This window comes from Lissotriton vulgaris, chromosome 4_1, assembly GCF_964263255.1.
Source record: "Lissotriton vulgaris chromosome 4_1, aLisVul1.2, whole genome shotgun sequence".
Taxonomy (NCBI): domain Eukaryota; kingdom Metazoa; phylum Chordata; class Amphibia; order Caudata; family Salamandridae; genus Lissotriton; species Lissotriton vulgaris.
The window spans coordinates 1,364,105,479-1,364,129,114 of NC_141691.1; positions in this window are offsets into that span (position 1 = coordinate 1,364,105,479).

Below are 23,636 nucleotides of genomic sequence, written 5' to 3' on the forward strand. Positions count from 1 at the left end.
TGGAGAGTCCCAAAGCTAACAAAAACAAATTCAACAAAACAAGGGGGGACTAAGGCAAAAGGTTTGGGGGGACTACTACTCAGGGGTTTCAGGGTCAACATGTGTCCCCCCCCAACTGAAAGGAAGGATAACTACCCACCCTTGTGAAGTTCTCATCACTAATGTAGAAAGAACCCGGAGAGAGCATCAACATTGGAATGGTCATTACCAGGATGGTGTTCCACCATAAAGCCCATTCCCTGTAGGGAGATGGACCACTTCAATAGTTTGAGATTCTTGACCCTCATTTGCATGAGCCACCTGAGGGGTCTGTGGTGTGTCTGAACCTGGAAGTGATTAGCTAACAAATATGATCTCAACCTCTTCAGTATACAGACCACTGGAAAGGCTTCCCTTCTATGGCACCCTACCTCTGTTCCCTGAGAAGTAACCTCCTGCTGAAGGGCCTAGGGCCAGCACCCCTACCATTTACCTGGGACTGGTCTTTCAACTAGTCGAGGCCCTTTCAGACCTGACCTTGTGCCTTGAGGCCCGTGCCTCGCTCCTCCTGCAGCGACCTCTCTCCGCTCTCTCTCACTTATTCTCCTCTCACTCTATCGCTCATGCCTGTTCTCTACTTCCCTTCACTTTCTGTGCTCGCTCTCTTTCGGGCCTCTATCTCTTTATTTGCCTCTTTTTATTCTTTCTGTCTTCTTTCTGATGCTTTTTCACGCTGTCTGCTCTCTTTTTCATGCTTTTTCACACTTGAGTGCCTCTCTCAATTTTTTCACCTCTTTTTGTGCTTTCTGCTCTCTTTTTCTCATTTTAATGTCTCTCTTCTCTCCTCAAGTGTTTTTTCATCCTTCTGCTCTCCCCCACCCCTCTGCTACACTTCTCTTTAGAGCTTTTCTCACTTCTGTAGTTTTATTTAATTTCTGCATTTGTGCCCAATATCTCTTATTCTCTCACTCTGCTTGCCCCTCCAGGCCCCTCAGCTTACCTGCTTCCTGCATTTTCTTTCTGCCTGTACTAGCCCCGACCACCAGCCCTACACTCCTCCGCACCCAGGACCTACTTAATGGCATGTGCTGCATGATCCCATTGAGCAGGTGCCTAGGCACAGCTCCCCTACCACTCACCTGAGCCTGGTCCTCCGACCAGTCAAGGCCCTTTTGGACCCGGCCTTGTGCCTTGGGCCCCTGCCTCTCTCATCCTCCAGCCACCTCTCTCCTCTCCCTCTTCCTCCTTCTCTCACTCACCCTCCTCTCACTATGTCTCTTATCCCTGTTCTCTACTTCCTTCCACTTTCGCTTTCCTCTCTCTTTGGAGCCCCTCTCTCTTTTTCTCCCTTATTTTTGAACTTTCAACCCACTTTCTCACACTTTTTCACATTCTCTTTTTCATGCTTTTCATGCTGTTTCATGCTTCAGTGCCTTTCTCCCCCTTTAAGTTCTTTTTGTGCTTTCTACTATTTTTCTCATTTTAGTGTCTCTCTTCTCACCTCTTAAGTGGTTTTTCATCCTTCTGCACATTTTTCTCTTCTCTCTTCCCTCCAATCTTGTGACTCTCTTAAGGCCTTTTCCCCCTTTTGCGACTTTCTCCCATTTTTGCATTTCATCCTTCTTTTGTTTTTGTACCGCTTCTCTATTGCCCTGCTTGCCCCTTCAGGTCTCCATAGATCCCATATGCCCCCTCCCATGCTTTTTCTCCCTTAGGCCTTGCCTGCTTCTTACCTGCTCCCCGCGTCTTCTTTCTTCTTCCCATTGCTTTTCTGCCTGTACTGGCCCTGCTCACTGCCCCATGTGCTTTTGCCCCCTCCCAGGACCTACTTAATGGCAGCTGTTGCACGATCATGCTGCTGGCGTGAAGAAGGGGCTTCAAAGGGTCGTCTGCACCTGTTCACTCCTGGACTGCGCAGAACACCAGAACCCCTGGTTCGATTAGCCCCCCGCTGACACACAGTAGCTACCCACTGTTCACTCAACCCGGATCGCCAAGCCACCAGCTGCTGTTGCATTGCACCACCCTCCACAGTAGGACCTTTATCCTGCATTCACTGCTACTTCACTTGCAACAACACACCTCCACATGTACCCCTTACACCTACACCACCCACTTTGACTATCACCACACAACAAACCACACTGGAATCTCAGCAAATGCTTGCATGCATGCTCCTCAACACCCACTTGTCCAGCAAACACGCCACTGAAATCTAAGATCTCCTCAGCAACAGCATGCCATACCTCCTCTTTGTCATGGAAACATGGTTGAACCCGGCATCGCTGTTACCATCCAGCAGGCTGCAAAATTGCATGCCAAGATTGCCTTCACAAACCAGGAAAAGGACTTGCAATTATCTACAAAGACACCATCAAATGCACCACAACCAAGAAAATAGGCACCCTCTTTATATAACATATGCACTTCAGCCTACAAACAAATGACCAGTTTTCCCTGAAAGGAACTCTAGCATAAAGACCACATGGACCACAAACCAACTTCAGCAACCTCATCACAGACTTCATCGCTCCTTTCACCATCAACTCCAAGGACTTTATATCACTCAGTGACTTCAATTTGTACCTTGAGGACCCTAGTGGTACCTGCTCCACAGACCTCCTTGAGAGACTGAACAACATCAGACCCTCCCAGCTCATCACAGATCCAACACACATCGCAGGACACACTCTGGATTCAATCTTCACCACTAGCCACACAATGAAATACAACTCTGCATCACTGCTCACATGGAACGACCATTCCATCATACACTTCCAGATCTCTGCACCATAAACCAACCAAAATCAACCTGTCCAGCTGAAACTGTAACAAAATAACAGAGTTAAACTACGGCAACACCCTTGAAATGGACCAACCAACACCACAGACTACCTAGACAAGGACATCACCAACTTCAACCAATGGATCAAGAACTGTGCACACTCACTCGCACTGATCAAACTTCACAGGCAATGCAGAACCAAAAATCAGACTAACTGGTATATGGATGACCTCCAGGAATCCAAACGCCACTGTAAACAGCTGTACAGAAAATGGAGCTCCAATCACGAAGTCAACACCAGAACCACCTACAAGGCTGCACTAAGGCACTAACACCATCTCCTGAAAAAAGAGAAGAGCCCTCACCAAACATATAGAGACAAGCTCCAACAGCTGCAAAGAGATCTTATCAATTGTTAATGAGTATACCACCCCAGATGCCACAGCCAACACCATCACACCGTCACAGGAACTCTGTGACAATCTATCCAACTTATTTCATTGCAGAATCAAAGACAGCTGCAGCAACTTTGAACAACAACCCAACTCTAAAGATCTCATCACCAACCTGCCCGCCGCCAAGCTAGACACACACCTAACCAGCTGGAAAACACTCACTGAGGAAGAAACTCCAGCAATCATCTAAACAGCCCACTTATGGACCCCTACTCCATCATAACATAGGAAGAAAAAAGATCAGCAAAATCCTCACCCACATCAACTCTTCTTTCAGATCAGCCACCTTCCCTGAAGACAAAAAACATGCAGCAGTCAACGCCCTCCTCAAAAACCATTGGCCAACCTTAATGATCCGAGCAAGTTCTGACTCATCTCGCTTCTCCCATACATAGCCAAATTGATAGAGAAGGCAATCAATGAAAAACTCTCCAACCACCGACTTGAATGCTCCAAATCAGGCTTTTAGAGCAACCACAGTACCAAAACAGAACTAATTGTGGCCACGGATGAACCCTGCACAATACTGGACAGTGGAATAACCACTGCCCTCAACCTACTTGACCTCTCTCTGCTGATTTCAACACAGTATCGCACTACACCCTCATCAGAAGACTGCATGAAAAAGGCACCCATGGACTGACCCTCAACTAGATATGCTCCTTCCTCACTGTAAGAAGGAGAGTAGATACCGGAGAGGCTCACTTTCTTCCTCCTGACCACCATTTGTCACCAAGACCATAGTGACCTCAGACCTCTAAAATTGTGGCTTAAGCGGGTTAACATGCAAGACCCTTACTCGGTTTCTGGGGGCCTGGAGGTCCAGCAGGTAGTTGACCTCTGCCTTGCACTCCTTTACCGCATATGGGTCAATCATTGGTCCTAAAAGGCCAGGGGCTCCACTGGCTCCATCTTCCACACCTTCTGACCAGGTTGAAACTTGACAAGAGTGGCCTTCTGGTCATACCAGATTTTCATGAATTCCTGGCTGGCTGCTAAGTTCTTTGTGGCAGTCTTTCAGCACTGCTACAGCTGGGATCTTAGAACCAACATGGTGGGGGGTTTCTTGGGAGTTTGCTCCGACCCTTCCTTCACAAGGCTGAGGGCCCTCTGACGGTGTGGCAATACAGAACTTCGAAGGGGCTAAACCAATCTCCCTTCTGAGGCACCTCCCTATAAGCAAACAATAGGCATGGGAAGAAGACATCCAAATTCTGTCTCAAGGGCACTGATAGGCCCATGATCATGCCATTCAGTGTCTTGTTGAATCTCACAACAGACCCATTGGTTTCAGGATGATAGGGATTGGAGAACTTGTAGAATATTCCACACTCTGCCCACATTGATTTCATGTATGCAGATATAAAGTTGGTGCCTTGGTTAGACAACACCTCATTGGGGAGACTAATTTGGGTATGTAGCCCCATTAGTGCCCTGGCCACATTGAGAACTGTCACTGTTGTCAGAGGGATGGTTTCCAGGTACTGATTGGAATGGTCCACCAAGACAACAATAAACCTGTTGCCCAAGGCTGTCTTGAGGTCCAGAGGCCCTACAATATCAATGCCCACACTTTCAAAGAGGGGTGCCAACAACAGAAAGGGGAACTAGGGGAGCCTTCTGCTTTCCCATGTCTACCCACTGGCCTGGAAAGTAGGACAGGGACTACAGAACACATTTGAGGTCATTCTTAACCTGGGCCAAAAAAACAGGGTGAATAGCCTTTCAGAGGTCTTGGTCTGCCCCATATGTCCTGCCAGGGGTACATCATGATCCAGTCCTAGTAGAAAGACCCTGTGCACTAGGGGATTGCCAACACACGGGTTGCCCTAGGTCCAGGAACCTTAGGCTAGCTATACAGGAGATCATTCTCCCAGTAGTTGAGTGATCACCAGGCATGTATCCATTAGCCTGGGCTTTGGTCTGGGTCTGAACAACCTCAAGAGTGGGGCACTCCTTCTACACTTGGCAGGATTCGGCCCAGAAAGGGCCTCCTTCAACTTGCCAACCAGCCAGTTCAGATAGGTCTCTCATGGCAGCAAGCCTTCCTCTTTAGGTTCTCCCTCCTCCTGGACCATTGAAATCTCTGGGGCAGGTTTACAGTGCCCTGACCCTCCTCTTCTTGGCAGGTACCTGGAACAGTGTTCAAGGATCTTGATATTTTCCTCTTGGGATGCCATGTGGTCAATCGCACTCACTCAGGCAAACCTAGCATCTCTAAATGTGGCTAGAGCCCTACCTCCTTCCAGATGGTGTGCTCCACATCATTACCTATCAACCAGTCCACAGGCATGGCTGGACTCACAGTTACCTTCAAGGAACATGAACCCCCAACTCAAAGGGAACTAGAGACATTGGGTAGTGGCTCTCATGACTGTCAGCATTAACCTCTTGATGGACTAGATTGGGAAGTACCGATTATGAGGACATCAGATGACACCTGGCAGTAGTCATACTGGTTCCTGTGTCTCCCAGAGTCTCCACCCTCTACCCATTGATGGTGACCCACTGCCTATACTTCTCAGTATGACTAGGCATGTGAGTCTTGGCCACAATCTCTCTGTCTCCGAGGGACACTAAGATTACTTCTGCACTACCTCCCATATTAATTGGGCCAACCTCCTCCTGGAGCACTACACTAGCCATTCCCTTGGCCTGCCCACCAGTAGGGGGTTGCTCACTTTGGGGCAGGTGGGGTTACTCTTTGAGTGCCCGTACATGTAACACTCAAAACACTTAGGAGTGAAGTGACCTCAAGGTTTCTTCCCATGAAACCTTCCCTTCATCTGGTCAGGGTTGGGCTGGGAATCCTTCTCCTGGAAGCTCTTTTGGGGGCCTTTTGAGAACTCAGATGTTTTTTCTTTGTTGCTCCCTTCTTTCTTTGGATGGGGACCCTGTCCACCCTTGTGGTAATCCCCCCATGTGCCTTCTTGGACATCCTGGTGCTGACCCAGAGGTCTACCTCGTTTACAAGATCTCAGGGTAAAGTAAGCTTGCTACTAATCAGGTGTTAGCACAGCTATGTAAAGCAAGAATTGAACACCCCGTGATTCAGATCCTACAGCCCTTCATAATCACTCGCTTTGAACCCAATCACTCAACCATTCAGTGCCTTACTAGAATAATAAGAAAAAATCCACCCAAGACTGGCTTTACAGCTTGTGGCTCCCCTAAACCTCATGTGATACTTTCTGGGATGAGCCCAAACATGGTGATAAGAATGGCTCCCTCATCTGGTCCTCTACCTGTAGTGTCAGCATGGCATCTCTCCCCACTGTGGGCGTGTGTTTCCAGAGACTTGCTCTTCAATCCTCTTGTGGGACCTAATGCATCCTTATGGCTACCCCATAAGCTGAAAATATTTTTCAATAACAACCCTCACCACATAGGTAGGCACAAGACCTTTAGTGATGTGGACGTTCTTGTCCCCATTGGACACTGTGGTTTTGCTGCCACCATTGTTGATGGGCCCTGTGCTTTGTGTTGCCTTCAGGTCCAGCTCCTATTTACTCATTTCATGAGCCATTGGAATTTTCCTCTCCTCCAGGGTCAGTGTTTCTTTTCCTCAAGGGCTCTCTTAGCCTCAGCCCTTTCCCTTGCCAAGGCTCACTCTGCCATTCTCTCCTCCATTTTAAGTTTGGCTATCTGCAGCCTGAACTCACTTTGTGCTTTACTTTCTGCCCATTCCCCCAGGGGACGGGTTGTAGGAGGAGATACTGCCGGCCTTTGATCTGTCACGGGTCCTCCTCTCTCCTCTGGGGACGTCATCAGGGGGTTGGCATCTCCCTTTCCAATTCCTCCTCCTCCTCAAAGTCCACTTCCTTATCTTCCTTTGCTGTAGTCTGTAACTGGTGGGCCACCCCAAGCCCCAAGGACCTTCTGGAGCTCCTTCTTCCTGGAACCCTTGGTGGTTGGTAGACCCCTCTCGCTGCAGAATTCCATGAGCTCAGCAGCAGTATAGCTCTACAGGTTGTTGAGCTCAAACTCTTTACTTGCAACAGTCCGAGTTAAAGGTGCGCAAAGTCAAGTGGAATAGAAATAAATTTAGAAAAGCAAAAGAGGACACAAATTTTAAAAAGGTTCAATCTGATGTCAGATTATGTATAGGGATTTTTAGTGTTGCACAAAATCATGGAGTGGCACTGCACAAATGCAAAAACTGGATCCCACTACTAAGCACCAATGTAGGAAACTGGGTTTATTGTTGGGGTTGTGGAAAACTCTTCTCAATCAACAACCACAATCACAGTCAAGGTGAACCACAAATGTCATTAAACGAAAGTGCTTAACCCAGTAGTTTAGCACAAAAGCAGTCAAAGTTAGCTTAGAGGCAATGTGTAAAGTATTTATGCAGCACACAACCTGTAATAATGTGAAAATACAACCCAGGAAAAATCCTACACCAATTTCGAAAAATAGAGTACATTTTATTTAAAAAAATGATACCAGAATACAATCCGTAGAACAGGAGATGTGCATTTTCAAATGTATAGGTAAGTATAGCTTCTAAAAGCACAAAGATCCACTCATGGTCATTTGGTTGAGCTAGACTGGATGAGAATCAGGTCGACCATGATGGTGTGCAGGCCAGATACAGGTATCAGGTCAGTCCTGCTGAAAAAAGTTACCTTCTGAAAGGCTGGTGCAAAGAGTCCAGTTTACAGTGGGGAAGGCCGCGAGGAGCGGAGGAGTGCTGTGGATGGTCATCGCTGTAGCGCAAAGAGCAGGCCTGGTGTCACGCACTGTTGTTGCAGTAGTGCCAACATCCGGTCGAGCGTCATGACCTGTTGTTGCTGGTGCTTTGAGTTGGCGGTCAATGTGAGCTGTTGATGTAGGGCGAAGTGGAAATCTCGTGTTCCTGGTCATCACTAGCTGTCACTGTAAGTCAGGTTCACCGGAGCTTAGTGTTGCTGATCGTTACAAACAGCAGAGTCTTGGCACGAACAGGCCTACTTGCAGTCATGAAAAGCCCAAAAGCTCAGGATTTCTCATTTTGTGCCAGAAGAGTGCACTGTGAAGCCAACCAAGGACCTCAGGAGGCACCTCTCGGTGCATCAGGGACTCACTCTAGCAGAGGCCAGTAGGGCTCAGGCAGGTCCAGTTGCTGGTCCAGGCCCGTCCAGTTGCAGCAAGTCAGCAGGCCAGTTGCAGGGAGGCCTCTGGAGCTTGTTGAGTCCCTGTAGCTTAGAACAGGAGGCTAATCAGCTAGCTCTTGGAGTCATTCTGGTGGTCCTAGGTTTAAGAAGCAGGTCCAGTCTTCTTTCCTCAGGCACCAGGGTAGTCCTTCCACATCAGGGCAGCAAACAGTCCTCCTTCTGAGTTTTCCACAGGTCCAGAAGCGATCTGATGAGCGATTCAAGAGATCCAATATTTATACCTGGTGCTAGCCTTTCAAGTGGGGTACTCACTATAGTATCCCCACATCTAGTTCTGGAAAGTTCCTCCCTTCCCCTGTCAAGGCTCCAGGTGGTTACAAAAGTGACAAAAGGCTGGTGTCAAGTTCCTTTGTGCACGTGTGCTGGAGGCAGGCCTTTGAAATGTAAGGAGGGCAGGGACCAACTCCGCCACTGCCATTCTGACAGGATGGCCCATCCTGCCAACACCCAGTCCCTCTTTGTCCTACTTTCTGGGAGGCATAAACAAAGATCAACTGCCAAGCAATTCACAGTCATGTGACCCAGGACACAGTCAGCCGGTGCCAGATGGTCAAGGCAAGCAGTATTTACAGAATTGTGACTTAAAATTTCAAGGGTGTAAATTACAATTTATTTGAATGCAAACATCAGTGTCCTATATGGTCTGAAATTAGTGACACTGCGTCACTACATTCAACTACACCCTCAACAAGTACAAGGGATTGATCTTGTTTGTGTCCAAAGCCTGTGTGCAAAGCTCTTCCACCAGTGGTGTGGAGCGGCAGCCATTTTAGCTTAGCTCCCACAGTACTGAGGTCTCAGCGGCCTGCTTCCGGGAGGGTGAGACACTTTGATGCGCATTACAGAGTGGAAACAGTGAGTCCTCCTGGGAGCACAAGAAACTAACTGCCTGTGCCCCTGACTTTCATCCACTTGTCCCCAATGCTACATCTAATAGGCATTCCCAGGTAGCGCTTTGAGGAAGAAAATACTGTGAATCTTGTTTCTGAAAGAATACCTCCTCAGAAGTCTACCAGGGCAGCGTATCCTGTTGTCTGGGCCTGGACCATCCCCCAATTTACACTCCAACTCCTCAGAGAAAAAAAAGCTATTTTAATTAGCTTCATCATTGTACGTGACATGACAGGCACTGGCCTTTGTGGCTGGGTCTCATGATCAACCTTACTGTATAATTAACGTAAACATTCTAGCGTTTTCTACACAAATCATTTAAGACACACACAAACTGTTCCTTAAACTACAAAAAATACATAAATAAACTATCCTGGAATTAGGCATCCAAATACTCACACTCTAAAAATCGAAAATAATATACTATTAAAACACATTTAATTCTGTTGACAATCCTCAGCCAAAACACAAGCGGGTCGAGAGACTGAAAAAACACTGCTTTCAAAAGGAGATTGTCTGCATACCGAGACCGTTCAGCCCTGAAAGGGGTACAACAAAAACACAAAAAACAAAGGGGCATATTACCAAGCAATAGCGATAATTATCGCTATTGCTTGGTTAGAGACAATAATTTATCGACGACCTGCGGCGATTTTTATCGCAGATAAACCTTGGTATTACCAAGGTTTATCACAAATGCAATAAAAATCGGCCGCAATGCATGAATATCGCTGAAAAGTCCGCGATATTCATGCATTACCGAGCTAATGCTCTTAGCCATGTTATCCACCTCCCATTTGATAACATGGCTAAGAACTGCTCAGGGCAGGTGTTAGCTTTTGGAGATATTCGCGCTTAGCGCGAATATCTCCAAAAGTTGGTAATAGGAGATAGCGATGTTAGCGACTGTTTCCAGTCGCTAACATCTTGGCACGCCCACTTTGCATGTCATTAGTGATAAATTTCTCTGACATGCAAAGTGGGGCTCAAGATGGTCGCTATCTCCTACTAGCTGTTGCTAACTGGTGTTAGCGACAGCTAGGTAATAGGGAGATAATTTTATCTCCGCTTTCTTGGCTTTTAAAGCCAAAAAAGCGGAGATAAAGCCCCTTGATAATATTCCCCAAAGTAACAATATTAGTACTGCAGTCGCCTCAGTTAGTCGTTTACTAGAATAGTGTTTTAAAGAAATCAAGGTTTATTATTTTGACACCCCTGTTGAATCACGGCCGTAGGGACAGTTTGTGCTGCTAAGGCGATTTTGAATAAATTGAATAATAATTTTGCTTATTGAAACCTAGCGAAGCTATGTTGTAATTTTAAATCCGAAATTGAAAGCAAACCTGAGGGAATTATTATCTACAGGTCTGGAGAATTTTAGTCGTGATACACAATGGCTTTACTGCGCGGTATTACTAATGAAAGAATCCCTGTCTAAATGTGAGACCTTCAAACAAAGCTAATGGAATTTTACGAAGAGGTATTGCCACAATTTGAAAATGTATTTTGTTTTTGTGCAATTATATGTTTGTAGGGCTTTGTTTAAATCACAAATCAAAAAGTGCTATGTGAGAAAGAAACATTTGATTAAATCTGTACTTTCTGTTCAGTGGCTCATTGCTGCTTTGAAGAGCAGCAATTAAAGCACATGAAGGAAACATCGAACCTGTATGTAGGAAATGTGTGGCACTCGAAATTAGGAGATAAGCAGAGAAATTAAACGGGTTGATCTTAACTCCTTCGTGTTGTTACCATATCAAGGCCTCCTTAAATTACTCATTAAATTCTTTATGCCTTTCAAAAATGGCAAGACATGGTTGAAAACATTGTCAAAAAAGAAAGAAAATGACAAAATTACAGAAGGGCTCGTGGCCGATCACAAAATTGCAATACTAACCAATGGGCTCTGGATTTCAGCATCTGTCGAAAACGTCTACTTATCAAAGAACCTTTGAAAGTCATGGGAGTCAGGGAAGCTTATAGCAATGACCCATTGTTAGAACCGGCTGTCTCTAGTTGGCAGAGGTATACACTTCTGACAAATAGGGACACACCTTTTCTAGTCAGGGCAAGGGGATCACACCCTTCGATAACCCCTGCTCACCCCCTTGGTAGCTTGGCAGAGCAGACAGGCTTATCTCAGAGGCTCTGTGTTAAGCAATTATGACCACATACAGTAATACAGTGAATACACTACAAATGGACACGACACAGTAGTATTATAAAAATAAGTATTTTTATATAAGGCTTAACACAAGACCAAATAACGACAAAAATGTACACAATCGTAATAAATACTCTGGGAAGGGAAAAGGGATAATTCAAAGGTAGGTTCTTCTTTAGCACAAAAGTCTTTAGTATCAAAGTAAATCTTCTTCTTGGCAATGCAGTTCTTAGCAACAGGGTAACCCACACGGGGACTACACGACGTCGAGGCAAAGTTAATCCAAAGGTTCGGCGTCGACCGCGAGGAGCGCTACGTCGAGCCCGGAGTCACACGGACCCCCAACAACCCAGTACCTTTTGGAAAATGAAGCACACGATGATCAGCGGCGTCGAGCAATCCGGCGTCGCGTCTTCGGTGTCGATCAGGCCTCAGCAGGCGTCGTCGATGATGCGGTTGCACAGAGTGAGCAGCGCTCACGGCGTCGAGAGGGCACACAGTTGATGCGATCAGCAGCGGTGCAGACACGAGGTCCTCTGGAGCTAGAGCCGTACTCCCACTCACTGGCATTGCTGCTGGCGTCGGTCGGGCCCGGCTGCCAGTCGTCGAGGAAGCGGGACACTGGGGCCGTTACCCACTATGTCGAGCTGGATTCGGCGACGTCCGTCGAGGTTGCTGGCTCTTTCAGAGGTGCTGGATTCACAGTTTCAGCAAATAGCACTTTAAGCAGATGAAGTCCTTTAGCCTTGTGACTTCAGCAGGAGACTGGCACTCTTCCAGTCCTTGGAGATTTTCTTAGCAAGCGTGAGAGTACACACACAGTTCCTCTCTCCTGGTTTCTTGGCAAAAATAAAGAAGCACTGCAGGATTCCCCCCAGCAAACAGCACACTGGCAGAAGGGGTAGGCAAGTCCTCAGATCAGCAGGCCTCTTGTCCTTGGTTACAGGGTTCCTTGTCAGAAGTGATCTAAATTCTTGGTTCAAGGGTCCTTCTCTTATACCCCTTTCTGGCTTTGATCCCTTTGTCCATGCAGGAGAATTTCCCAACATCCTGGGTCTGTTGTGGGCGGAACCAGGCAGAAGCACCGGGCCTATTCATTGCGCAGGGCTGGGTCCTCAGACGGCCAGCAGGAGGTGGAGCCAGCATTGACACTGGCAGGAGCAGAGCTATCGGCCTCCTGGCAGGAGGTGGGGCTAGGATCGTCCATGGCAGGCACAGAGCCATCAGCCGCTTGGCAGGAGGTGGAGCCAGCATTGTATCAGGCAGGGCAGGCTATCAACAACTACTCTCCCCCTACTCTCAACGTAAATGTCCCACTCATCCCACACTGACTCATCCAGACCTGTGGAGCCACCCAGATCCTGTCACACACACGCAAGACCAGCAGAAACCAGATATGGTTAGACAAGAAAATAGACACTTTCTAAAAGTGCTATTTTCGAACCCAGAGTCCAAGAACCATCCACACCAACGGATGCGTAATTAAACCCTGAGCTCAGGGATACCAAACTCGACATTGCACCATGCTTCCCGAGCCAGCTAGGATCATAGCATTAATAATCCCGGTGGCCCATTCTAATCAATGGAGAGCAGGTTACCTCGCAATAGTGAAGAACGAAGATGGCGGTAATTCACTATTATGACATGCCAACTTGGTCAGGCGTGTCCTACCTTATACTTACAATGCACCCTGCCCGTGGGCCTCCCATAGGGGTGACTAACATGAAGTCAAGGGAAGGTTTGAGGAGCTGGCAAGTAAGTATACTTGCGCAGCCTGCGTGACAGCACTAGGCTGCACGTGGGTCTCGCAATGACCGACCCGTAGACATTCTTTTACGAGGCCGCTCCTGTGGGTGGCACAACACGTGCTGCAAGCCCACGAGCGGCATTTGTATTTACAAGCCCCGGCACTCCTGGTGCACTAGACTAGGGACTGACAGTAAACCAAATAAGCCAAACATGGATACAATAGATACATCAATTTAACATAGGGAGCACTTGCGCTGTGGCACGGATCAGCCGTGGCACAGCGCCCAAAGCATATACCAGCAAAACATCGAAAACAGTGGAGGCAAACAGAAAAAATGGAGGAGAGACTCAAGCCAATGATGTCAGGTCTAACACGTGTCCCCTTCAGCTGAAATGTGGGGAGAACTACCCTTGACCTAGGGAGTCCTCATCACTAAGGCGGAAAAATCTGGACAGACCATCAGCATTGGCGTGATCTGTACCAGGGCGGTGTTCCACCGTAAAGTCCATCACCTGTAGGGAAATGGACCACCTCAACAGTTTCGGATTCTCACCCCTCATCTGCATCAACCATCTGAGGGGCCTGTGGTCTGTCTGAACCCGGAAGTGAGTCCCAAACAGGTAGGGTCTTAGCTTCTTCAGCGCCCAGACCACAGCAAATGCTTCTCTCTCTATCGCACTCCACCTCGTTTCCCTGGGAAGTAACCTCCGACTGATGAAGGCTACAGGCAAGTCTCGGCCCTCTTCATTTACCTGAGCTAGAACAGCCCCCACGCCATGCTCTGAAGCATCCGTCTGGACAATAAATTCTTTCGAAAAGTTGGGTGCCTGGAGTATAGGTGCTGTGCACATTGCAGTTTTCAGGGTGTCGAAGGCCGTTTGACAGGCATCAGTCCAGATCACGTTTCGTGGCTGCTTCCTGGAAGTCAGCGAAGTCAAGGGGTGCACAATGTTACCGTAATCCTTGACAAACCTCCTGTAATAACCCGTGAGTCCTAGGAAGGCTCTCACCTGAGTTTGGGTTTTGGACGGCGCCCAAGCCAGGATGGTATCAATCTTGGGTTGCAGGGGGGCAACCTTGCCTCTCCCTACTTGGTGCCCCAAGTACACCACAGAACCCTGCCCAATCTGGCACTTACTGGCTTTGATTGTGAGGCCTGCTCTGCGCAGGGCCAACAACACTTCCTGGAGGTGGCGCAAGTGTTCCTCCCAGCTGGCGCTGAACACTGCGATGTCGTCCAGGTAGGCGGCACTGAAATCCTCCAGTCCAGCCAAAACCTGGTTGACCAACCTCTGGAAGGTGGCAGGGGCATTCTTCATCCCAAAGGGCATCACCCGGAACTGGTATAGCCCATCCTGTGTGGAGAATGCTGACCTCTCCTTTGCCCCATCAGTCAAGGCGATCTGCCAGTACCCAGACGTTAGATCAAACGTACTAAGGTACTGGGCAGCCCCCAATCGATCGATGAGCTCATCAGCTCTGGGGATGGGGTGCGCATCAGTCTTCGTGACCGAATTGAGTCCTCGGTAATCCACGCAGAACCGGAGTTCTGGTGCAGCACCAGGCGCTGCAGCCTTCGGGACCAAGACCACTGGGCTGGCCCAAGGACTGCTAGAGGGCTCAACCACCCCTAACGCAAACATTCTGGAGACCTCCTCCTTAATGTATGCTCTAACCTTGTCAGTCACCCTGTAAGCCTTGTGCTTCACAGGAGGGCTGTCTCCGGTGTCAACGTCATGGACACACCAATGAGTGACACCCGGAACCAAGGAAAACAGATCCAGGAATTGTCCCAACAGGTGGCGACAATCCTGTTTCTGCTCAAGGGTCAGTGTGTCAGAGAGGACCACACCATCCACTAACCCGTCTTGCTCTTTAGCACACAGGAGGTCAGGAAGAGGCTCACTCTCCTCCTCCATTCCAGCATCTGTAGCTAGGAGCATGCCCACTTCGGACCTTTCTAAGTGGGGCTTCAAACGGTTGACATGCAGGACCCGCAAGGGGTTCCTGGGAGATTTCAAGTCCACCAAGTAGGTGACATCGCTCTTCTTCTCCACAACCTTAAACGGTCCAGTCCACCTGTCCTTGAGCGCACAAGGTTCCACAGGGGACATGATCCACACTTCCTGACCAGGCTGAAGCTCTACCAGAGTGGCATTCCGGTCGTACCATCGCTTCATCTCCTCCTGGCTGGCCTCCAGATTTGCCTGAGCAAGTTCTCTGAAGCGCCGAGTCTGGTTCCGAAAGGCCAGCATGTAGCTGTATACATCCTGGGGAGGTTTCCTGGGAGATTGCTCCCAGCCTTCCTTGACCAGACTCAAAGGCCCTCTTACCGGGTGACCGTATAAGAGCTCAAAGGGGCTGAACCCTAGAGACTTCTGCGGCACCTCTCGGTAAGCAAACAACAGGCATGGCAAGAGGACGTCCCATTTCCGCCTCATTGGTTCTTCGAGACCCATGATCATGCCTTTAAGGGTCCGGTTGAAATTCTCAACCAGCCCATTTCCTTGAGGGTGGTAAGGAGTGGTGAACTTGTAGGTTACCCCACACTCCTTCCACAGAGACTTCATATAGTTCGAAATGAAGTTGGTGCCCCGGTCTGACACCACCTCTCTGGGGAACCCCATCCGGGAGAAAACACCCATCAGTGCCCGTCCCACCACGGGGGCCGTCACTGTTCTGAGAGGGATGGCTTCCGGGTACCGTGTGGCATGGTCCACCAAGACCAGGATGAACCTGTTGCCCAGGGCTGTCTTGGGGTCCAGGGGCCCAACAATGTCAATACCCACCAGGTCAAAGGGGGTACTGACCACCGGAAAAGGTTGGAGGGGAGCCTTCTGCTTCCTTCCGCTTTTCCCACTTGCCTGGCAAGTGCGACAAGTCTTGCAATGGATGTCTACATCCCTACGCATCTGAGGCCAATAAAAATGGGTGACAAGCCTGTCATAGGTCTTGTCCTGCCCCAGATGTCCAGCTAACGGAACGTCATGAGCCAAACCCAGTAGGAAGGCTCTGAAGCGCTGGGGTACCACCAGCACACGGGCTGACCCAGGCTCAGCAGCCTTAAGCTCGCTATACAGGAGGTCGTTCTCCCAGTACACAAAATGTGACCCTGACTGATCACCTGAGGATTGGGCTGAGGCCTGCTGCCTCATGCCCACAAGAGAAGGGCACTCCTTCTGTTCCGCACAGAATTCCTGCCTGGAGGGACCACCATCCTGCTGCCAATGGGTCAGCTCGGGCAGGTCTCCCAGTTCGGCAATTTGTTCCCCTTTGGGCTCCAGGGCATCCCCCTCAGGGTCTACCTCCTCCTGGACCACGGGAACTACGGGGGCCGGATTCTCGCGCCTCCTGCCTCTTCTCTTCACAGCTGGGTCCTGGGCCGTACTTTCAGGCTCCGGGACCCCATCAACACCCTTACTCGCTGTCATCGAACGAGTGGTTGCACACACCCACTCTGGCACACCCAACATTTTCAAGTGCGCTTCCCTCTCCACCTTAGCCCACGGGGAGTCTTCTAAATCATTGCCCAGGAGACAATCGACAGGCATGGCGGGCCTCACAGCAACCTGAAGAGTACCTGAAACTCCCCTCCATTCAAAGGAAACCTGAGCTACCTCGCACTCTTTCTGGGAGTTGTCGGCAGCTATCACAGGGTAGAATGCGTGGGGAACCACCTGCTCTCTGGACACCAAGTGACACTTGACAGCTGTCACACTCACTCCGGTGTCTCTGAGAGCTTCCACTCTATGGCCATTAATGGTCACCCACTGCCTATATTTACTAATGTTACTAGGCAGAGGGGGTGGAGGGACCATTTCCATGTCTCCTAGCGAGACCAGGGACATTTCTGCGGGACCCCTCCCACCATGGACAACCATCTCCTCCTCTCCCAAGGCTACACTCGCCAGCTGACGGGGGGGTGCACGCGGCGGTGCATTCGAATCCTTTTTGGGACACTGGGGGTCGTAAAACCGGTGTCCCACCTGCCCACAACCGTAGCAGGTTAGGGGGCCCCTATGAACAGGTTTACCCGTCGGGGCCCCTGGCTTCTTCTCAGGGAGAGGCTGGGAACCTTTCCCTTGGTTCCCTTGGGGATTACTTTGGGGCCCTTTCTGGGACTCCTTCTGTTTACCCTTGTCCCCCCCCACTCTTCTGCTAGGGACCCTGCCCACCCTTGGCTGAGTCTCCCACTGGACCCTTGTGGACCCTGGTACTGACCCAGCGGTCCGCCTCCTCAGCAAGTTTTCTAGGGTTAGATATCTTGCTATCAATCAGGTGCTGGCGCAGCTCTGGAAAACAGCTATTAGACAAATGCTCCCAAGCAAACAAATCATAAAGAGCTTCATAACTTTCCACTTTGCTGCCCTTTACCCAACCATCCATGGCTCTGCAAAAATAAGACACATATTCAACCCATGTCGTACCAGGCAACTTCTTACATTCTCTAAAAGCTTGTCTGTACTTCTCGGGGGTTAGGCCATACCGCAATATTAAAGCATCCTTCATATGAGCATACGGCATCCTATCCGCAACAGGCATGTCTAACAAGGTATCTCTCCCTAGCGTTCAGAAAGCAGCTTAAAACGTGGATATTTGACAAATAATCCACCTCCCCTTCCTAAGCGCCTTGAAACCCTCTGGGTATGTAGTGCGCTATATAAATGTTATGACTTGACTTGACTTGACCCTCATTCACAAAGCGACCCCACAACCCCGCTCCCCAATTCTTCTCAGGGACCTGGTGGGCCAACAATGCTAACTCATACGCTTTAAACCACTGACCGATATCTTCGTTTCTGTGATAATCCTTTATCACATCTTTGGGGAAGTAAAACTTACTTTCTGCAGGCCCAGATGGAATGCTGCCACCAGAGGGATTCAATTCTAACTTCTTAGCCTGGATGTCCAACTCCCTCAACTTGGTATCACGCTCCAAAGCTAACTTCTCTCTTTCAAAATCTAACCTTTTGGTCTCCAAATCAGCTTCTCTTCTACCTCTTGCATTTTCTAACTCCAACTGCCCATTTATCTTTAGCCTTGCCATTTCCATGTTGTATGCTCGCTCCTTCGCCCTTTCTTCTCTTTCTTCAGGGGAAAGACCTTTGGAGGAAACACTGCTTCCGGGAGAGGACTCAGGCCCATTCGCTGGCGCCTCCTCATCCCCTTCCACTGGCGGTACCACCACTGGAATCCTACTACCAAAGTGTGTCACAGCGAGGGGGAACACTCAGTGTTGTGTAAAATACCCCTCACACACCAACAGGCCCCTTGGTGTCATGCTTCATCATTGGGGTCTTCGCGTCCCGCTAAGGGGACGCGGCACGCTGCGACCTGCGACTACGCGGGAGCGTTGACAAGTTGGACTATGTGTGGTGTGTGTTGAGTGCAAGTGAAGGGATTTATGTGAGTGAAGGGTGTGGTGAAAAATTAAAAAGTACCTGGCTAGTGGGTGGTGTGAAAAAAACTTTATTTCTACCCCTAGCTGGTGCTATTAAAAAGGTGTGCAAAAAAGGCGAGGTTTTGTTGTCTTAATTAGGGACAGAACCTCTGGTGTGCGTCGACATGTTTCGGTACAGGTGTACCTTCTTCAGGACGGGGCACAACTTCCCAACCCTACTCACGTTTTTCTATAAAAAATGTTATCTTAATTTAAAAGTGATAACAAGTTAAAGGCTACAGTGTGCCTACAGCGGTTCTTTAGGATCATGCAATTGCATGCCCTGCAAAAAAAGAAAAAATCCATAAGGTTTGGTTGCCATATAGGATTGGCTCAGACAGGTGCAGTCACCTGGAGCCCCAAACAGTTAAGTAAACCTGTAAAAAAAGGGGACACACAAGACACACAACATATAACACACACTTAAGGTTTTTGTTTATACTCATTTTTTGGACATACTCATGGTCTTTGTGGTATGTTGCCTCATGAGCAAATCCTGGGCATCAAGGTAGGTAGGTGGATCCACAATCTAAGCAGGGAAATAGGTGGATTCAGTGTTGTTCCTTTTACTCACTGTTAAACTCCATGTTACACCTGGACAGACTGGAGTTTCGTTTGTTTGTAATATACTCACAAGATCCGCCTGAATTGGCCTCCTTCTACCACCCTGTGCTGCTCCGCTGTGAATGTATTGGAAAACAGCGAGGTGGTATATATAGTGGATGGGGTTGCAAGCTCATTGGTTAATTGGCGGTAATTGAAGGCGACCATGTAAGGAAACATCCGTGTTGCCACCTATCGTATACCTGTATTGGCCACATGTAACATGTATCCTTTGGTCATTCGTTAATTACCGGGTCTGTTGGTTGTCCAAATATGGACTATCCGCTTCCCAGCCATTCACGGGGCTCGAGTTCTGACTGCCGTTGTCAGTGGAGCCTTCCGCGCAGCCTAGGTTCGTGTGTCTCTTTAGCGCGCATGCGCGCAAATGTCTTTACCGCGTCTGCCTTCGTGATTCACAGCGCATGCGTGATCTCATCTCTAGTTTGCGCTAGTCACCGGCGCTGTATAGTCCTCCGGTTTCTGTGAAGAGAGCGCTTTCGTATTCCATTATCATTCAGGATGGGTCTCGATGTGATTTATTATTCTGATTCTCTTTTACACGGGCATCGAGACATATCAAATGTATAATATTCTCATATTTCATAGTGTCAGTTTTTGGCTGCAAGGATTATATATATTTTATTTTAATCCGTTTCTCTTTTTTGGAATGAGAAAAAAGAGAAAAAATATATTGAATTCGCATTGTCCTCATCCACTACATTGTTAGTCTTTTGCTACCAGGATTTTTTACACTTCATTACCATTGCTGTTTCGGTAAAAAGGACCATACAGATGATTTCAGTTTTTATCTGTTTTTCTGCTGCTTTTACCTCGGAAAATCTTTTTTTGTAGACTTTCTCATATCCTATGTATGGTTTAGGTGATCTGACTCCATGGGATGTCGTCGTTGAGACCTGTGACATGGGTTCCTAAGCGGAACACCCATCGTTGTTCCTTCTGGAACAAGCCTGTTTCAGAGGGTAGACGTTCGATGACCGTCCAGCGTAAATCATTGATGCAATGCTGGTGTGTCAAAAAATGTGATGCCATCTTAGTTGTCGTTTTTTTGCAGCGTATATTGCTTTTATGCTCCCCTATCCTTACTTTCACGGGTCGGGTGGTCATACCTATATACTCCAGTCTACATGGGCATGTTATCATATAGACCACGTTTCTTGTATTGCAATTAGAAAATTGGCGTTGTTCCCATGACGTGCCATTCCGAAAGGTCAGGGTTTTGCTTTTTTGAGTCTGATGACAGCAGCTGCAATCCCCACAGGGGAAATGACCTTGCACCATTGTATTATTTTGTCTTGCAGTGTGGTTTTCACGTGGTCTAGTGTGTACCACAATGTCTTTTATGTTTTTGCCCCTCCGATGTGCATGCATTGGTTTCTCAAAGTCAAGGTCTCCGCAGTTCAATATTCCCCAGTGTTTGTTGATGACTTTTGATACCTGATTTGATATGGAGGTGTAAGTAGTTACACAGATTGGTCTTTTGTTAGTTTCTTTATCTTGTGAGGTGTTCTCTATGAGTGCCTCCCTGTGATTGTTTTTTGCGCGTTTCATCGCTTTGTTGATGGTTTTAACAGGATATTGTCTTTGTAGAAGTTTAGATTTTAAGTCCCTTGCCTGTTTGTTGAATTCGTTCATTTCTGTACAGTTCCTTCGGAGTCTTAAAATTTTTTTTTTTTTTTTTTAAACAATTTTTTATTGAAGTTCTTTGGATTCTTAAAAATCTGAACCGATATATACAATGTCAAAAATCAAAAACAAGGCATCTATAAAGTAACATTACATGCAGAATACAAACAAACTAGAATAAATTGAAATAAAAATCAAAAAAAATAACAAAAATAATAATAAACATTATAGGGCGACTTTTTACCAAGCAAAAACAGATCCATAGTTACTCAAAAAACGAATCCCAAGTCTTTTCAAATTTCCTCAACCCTCCTATCCGTTTTGCATATAAAAATTCACTTCTTCTAACATTTCTTATCTTTTGCAGCCATGCTTGGAGCGACGGGACCTGAGTTGATCTCCAATTTTGCAGTATTAACGACCTTGCTACAGCCATTACAATATATAGCAATTTGACGGTTTGATCATCAATTTCCAATTCGAGATCATACCCATAGAGCATCAACTTTTCATTATATAAAATCTGAATCTTACAATCAGTTTGTAGAAACTTAAATAACTCATTCCAAAAGGGTACAATTTTAGGGCAGTTAACTATGGTGTGAGACCAATTAGCAGGGAAAAAGTGCTGGCATCTAAAACAATTGGCAGATATGTTAACGTACATTTTTGAGATAGCGGCTGGTGTATAATATAGCAGCCATTTATTAAAAAATAACATTCTTCTCCAATTAGCCCCCCGTAACACTTTGAAGTTTAACTCATTTAACGTTTTCCAAACATTTACAGAGAGAACATGATATTCTTGATCTTGCCATTTTTTAATAGCTTTCGGGGTGACATCTATCTCAATTTGAAGAGCTAAACAGCGTTTCCATTCTCCTGGTTTCTTGGACCTCACGACCACAAACAAATCTTCCCATAACTGATTCTGTAAACTAAGATTGCCTGGGTCCAGCTGTTCCAGCATTTTATAAATCAGAATATAAGAACCTATTAGCAGATAATTCCCCTGAATCAATAGTTGCATCTCGCACGGCTTTATCCAGACTCCATCCCTTATGAAATCTGATAAATTGTTAAAACCTCGATGATTCCATTGCATAACAATATCTGAACTTATTTTAGTTTCTGTGTATTTGAAGACATATTTCAGAGGAGTTTTAGAGTTGAAGCGTGGAAGGGAATATCTTTTGAGGATAGCATCCCGTCGTTTAAAAAACCAGTTCATGATCTTATATCGAACTAATTTTGGAGATTTCGGAATTTGCAAAACGAAGGGAGTCTGGGTATCATTGCAGATAAGGTCAAAGAAGAAATTAATAAATAAACTAGGTCTTTGCGCTCCAATCTTAAAGCGCTCTAGATATTGTGCAAAATATGCACTATAATAATCTTTAATGTTCGGTAGAGATAGCCCACCCTGTTTTGTATCTGTATAGAGAGTACTTAATGCTAGTCTAGCTGTTTTTTTTGCCCAGATGAAACCAGAAAATAAAGATTCTACCTTTGAAAAGAAGGCTGCAGGAAGAAAACATGGAATAGCTGCAAACAAAAAATTAAACAGTGGAAGCACGGACATCTTAATCAGGGCCACCCGTCCCAAGATTGATAATGGCAGAGGACTCCACCTAGTAAACATTAAATGTATTTTCCGCAAAAGAGGTTCAAAATTAAGTATATATAAATCTGCGACCGAAGCCGAAAAGAAAATTCCTAAATATCTTTTTGGCCTTGGATTGATACATCCGACTAACTCTGGGTGAACATTAAGATCCTTCCCTCCACAGACTAAAATTTCGGTTTTTCTTTTATTAATCCTATAGCCTCCTAAGGTTTCGAATTCCTCAAAGAGTTTTAAGGCGGAGACCTGAGATTTCATATCTGGTCTAATTAGCAGCATGATATCGTCTGCGTACATTTTAATTTTGGCCATAGTAGGAACAGGAGGGACTATATCTAGAGAATTACGAATTGCTATGGCTAAAGGCTCAATAAAGAAAGCAAAAAGAGTGGGGGATAAAGGACAGCCTTGTCGAGTCCCTCGCTGAACTAAGACTGTACCTACTAAAGCCGAATTAACAATTATCTTAGCTTTAGCGCCCGTGTACAATTTTTGAATTAAATTAATAATCTGTGTGGGAATGCCAAATTGTGTCAAAATAACAAAAAGTGTGTTCCAAACCACCAAATCAAAAGCTTTTTCTGCATCAAACAATAAAATTAAAGCAGGGATCTTCTTCATCTCAAAATAATCTAAGGCTTCTACTAAAAAATGAGTGTTCGTTGCAAGTTGGCGGTGTGTGATCACAGAGGTCAACAAGTTAAATACACAAGGGAGGAACGTCTTCTATAACACAAGTGGTGAGGAACAACAAGCCCTACGAGAACTAACGGGCAACAGTGAGCTTGTTATAAAACCAGCAGACAAAGGGGGAGCTATAGTGTTACAAACCCTTGAGGCTTATGACAAAGAGTGCCAACGTCTACTACTGGATGAACGGAACTACAAAGTGTTGGAGAGAGATCCAACTGAAAGACTTCGGACCAGGATCGGCGGTATGGTTGAGGAAGGCCTAGCCCATGACTGGCTAAGTAAAAAGGAAGCGGATTTCCTACAACAACCCACTCCAAGAATACCATACTTTTACTGTATCCCGAAGATACATAAAAACATCGAAAACCCACCGGGAAGACCCATTGTGTCAGGGATTGGGTCGATTCTGGAGCCTCTATCGAAGTTCTCAGATGCATTCCTCAGACCAATGG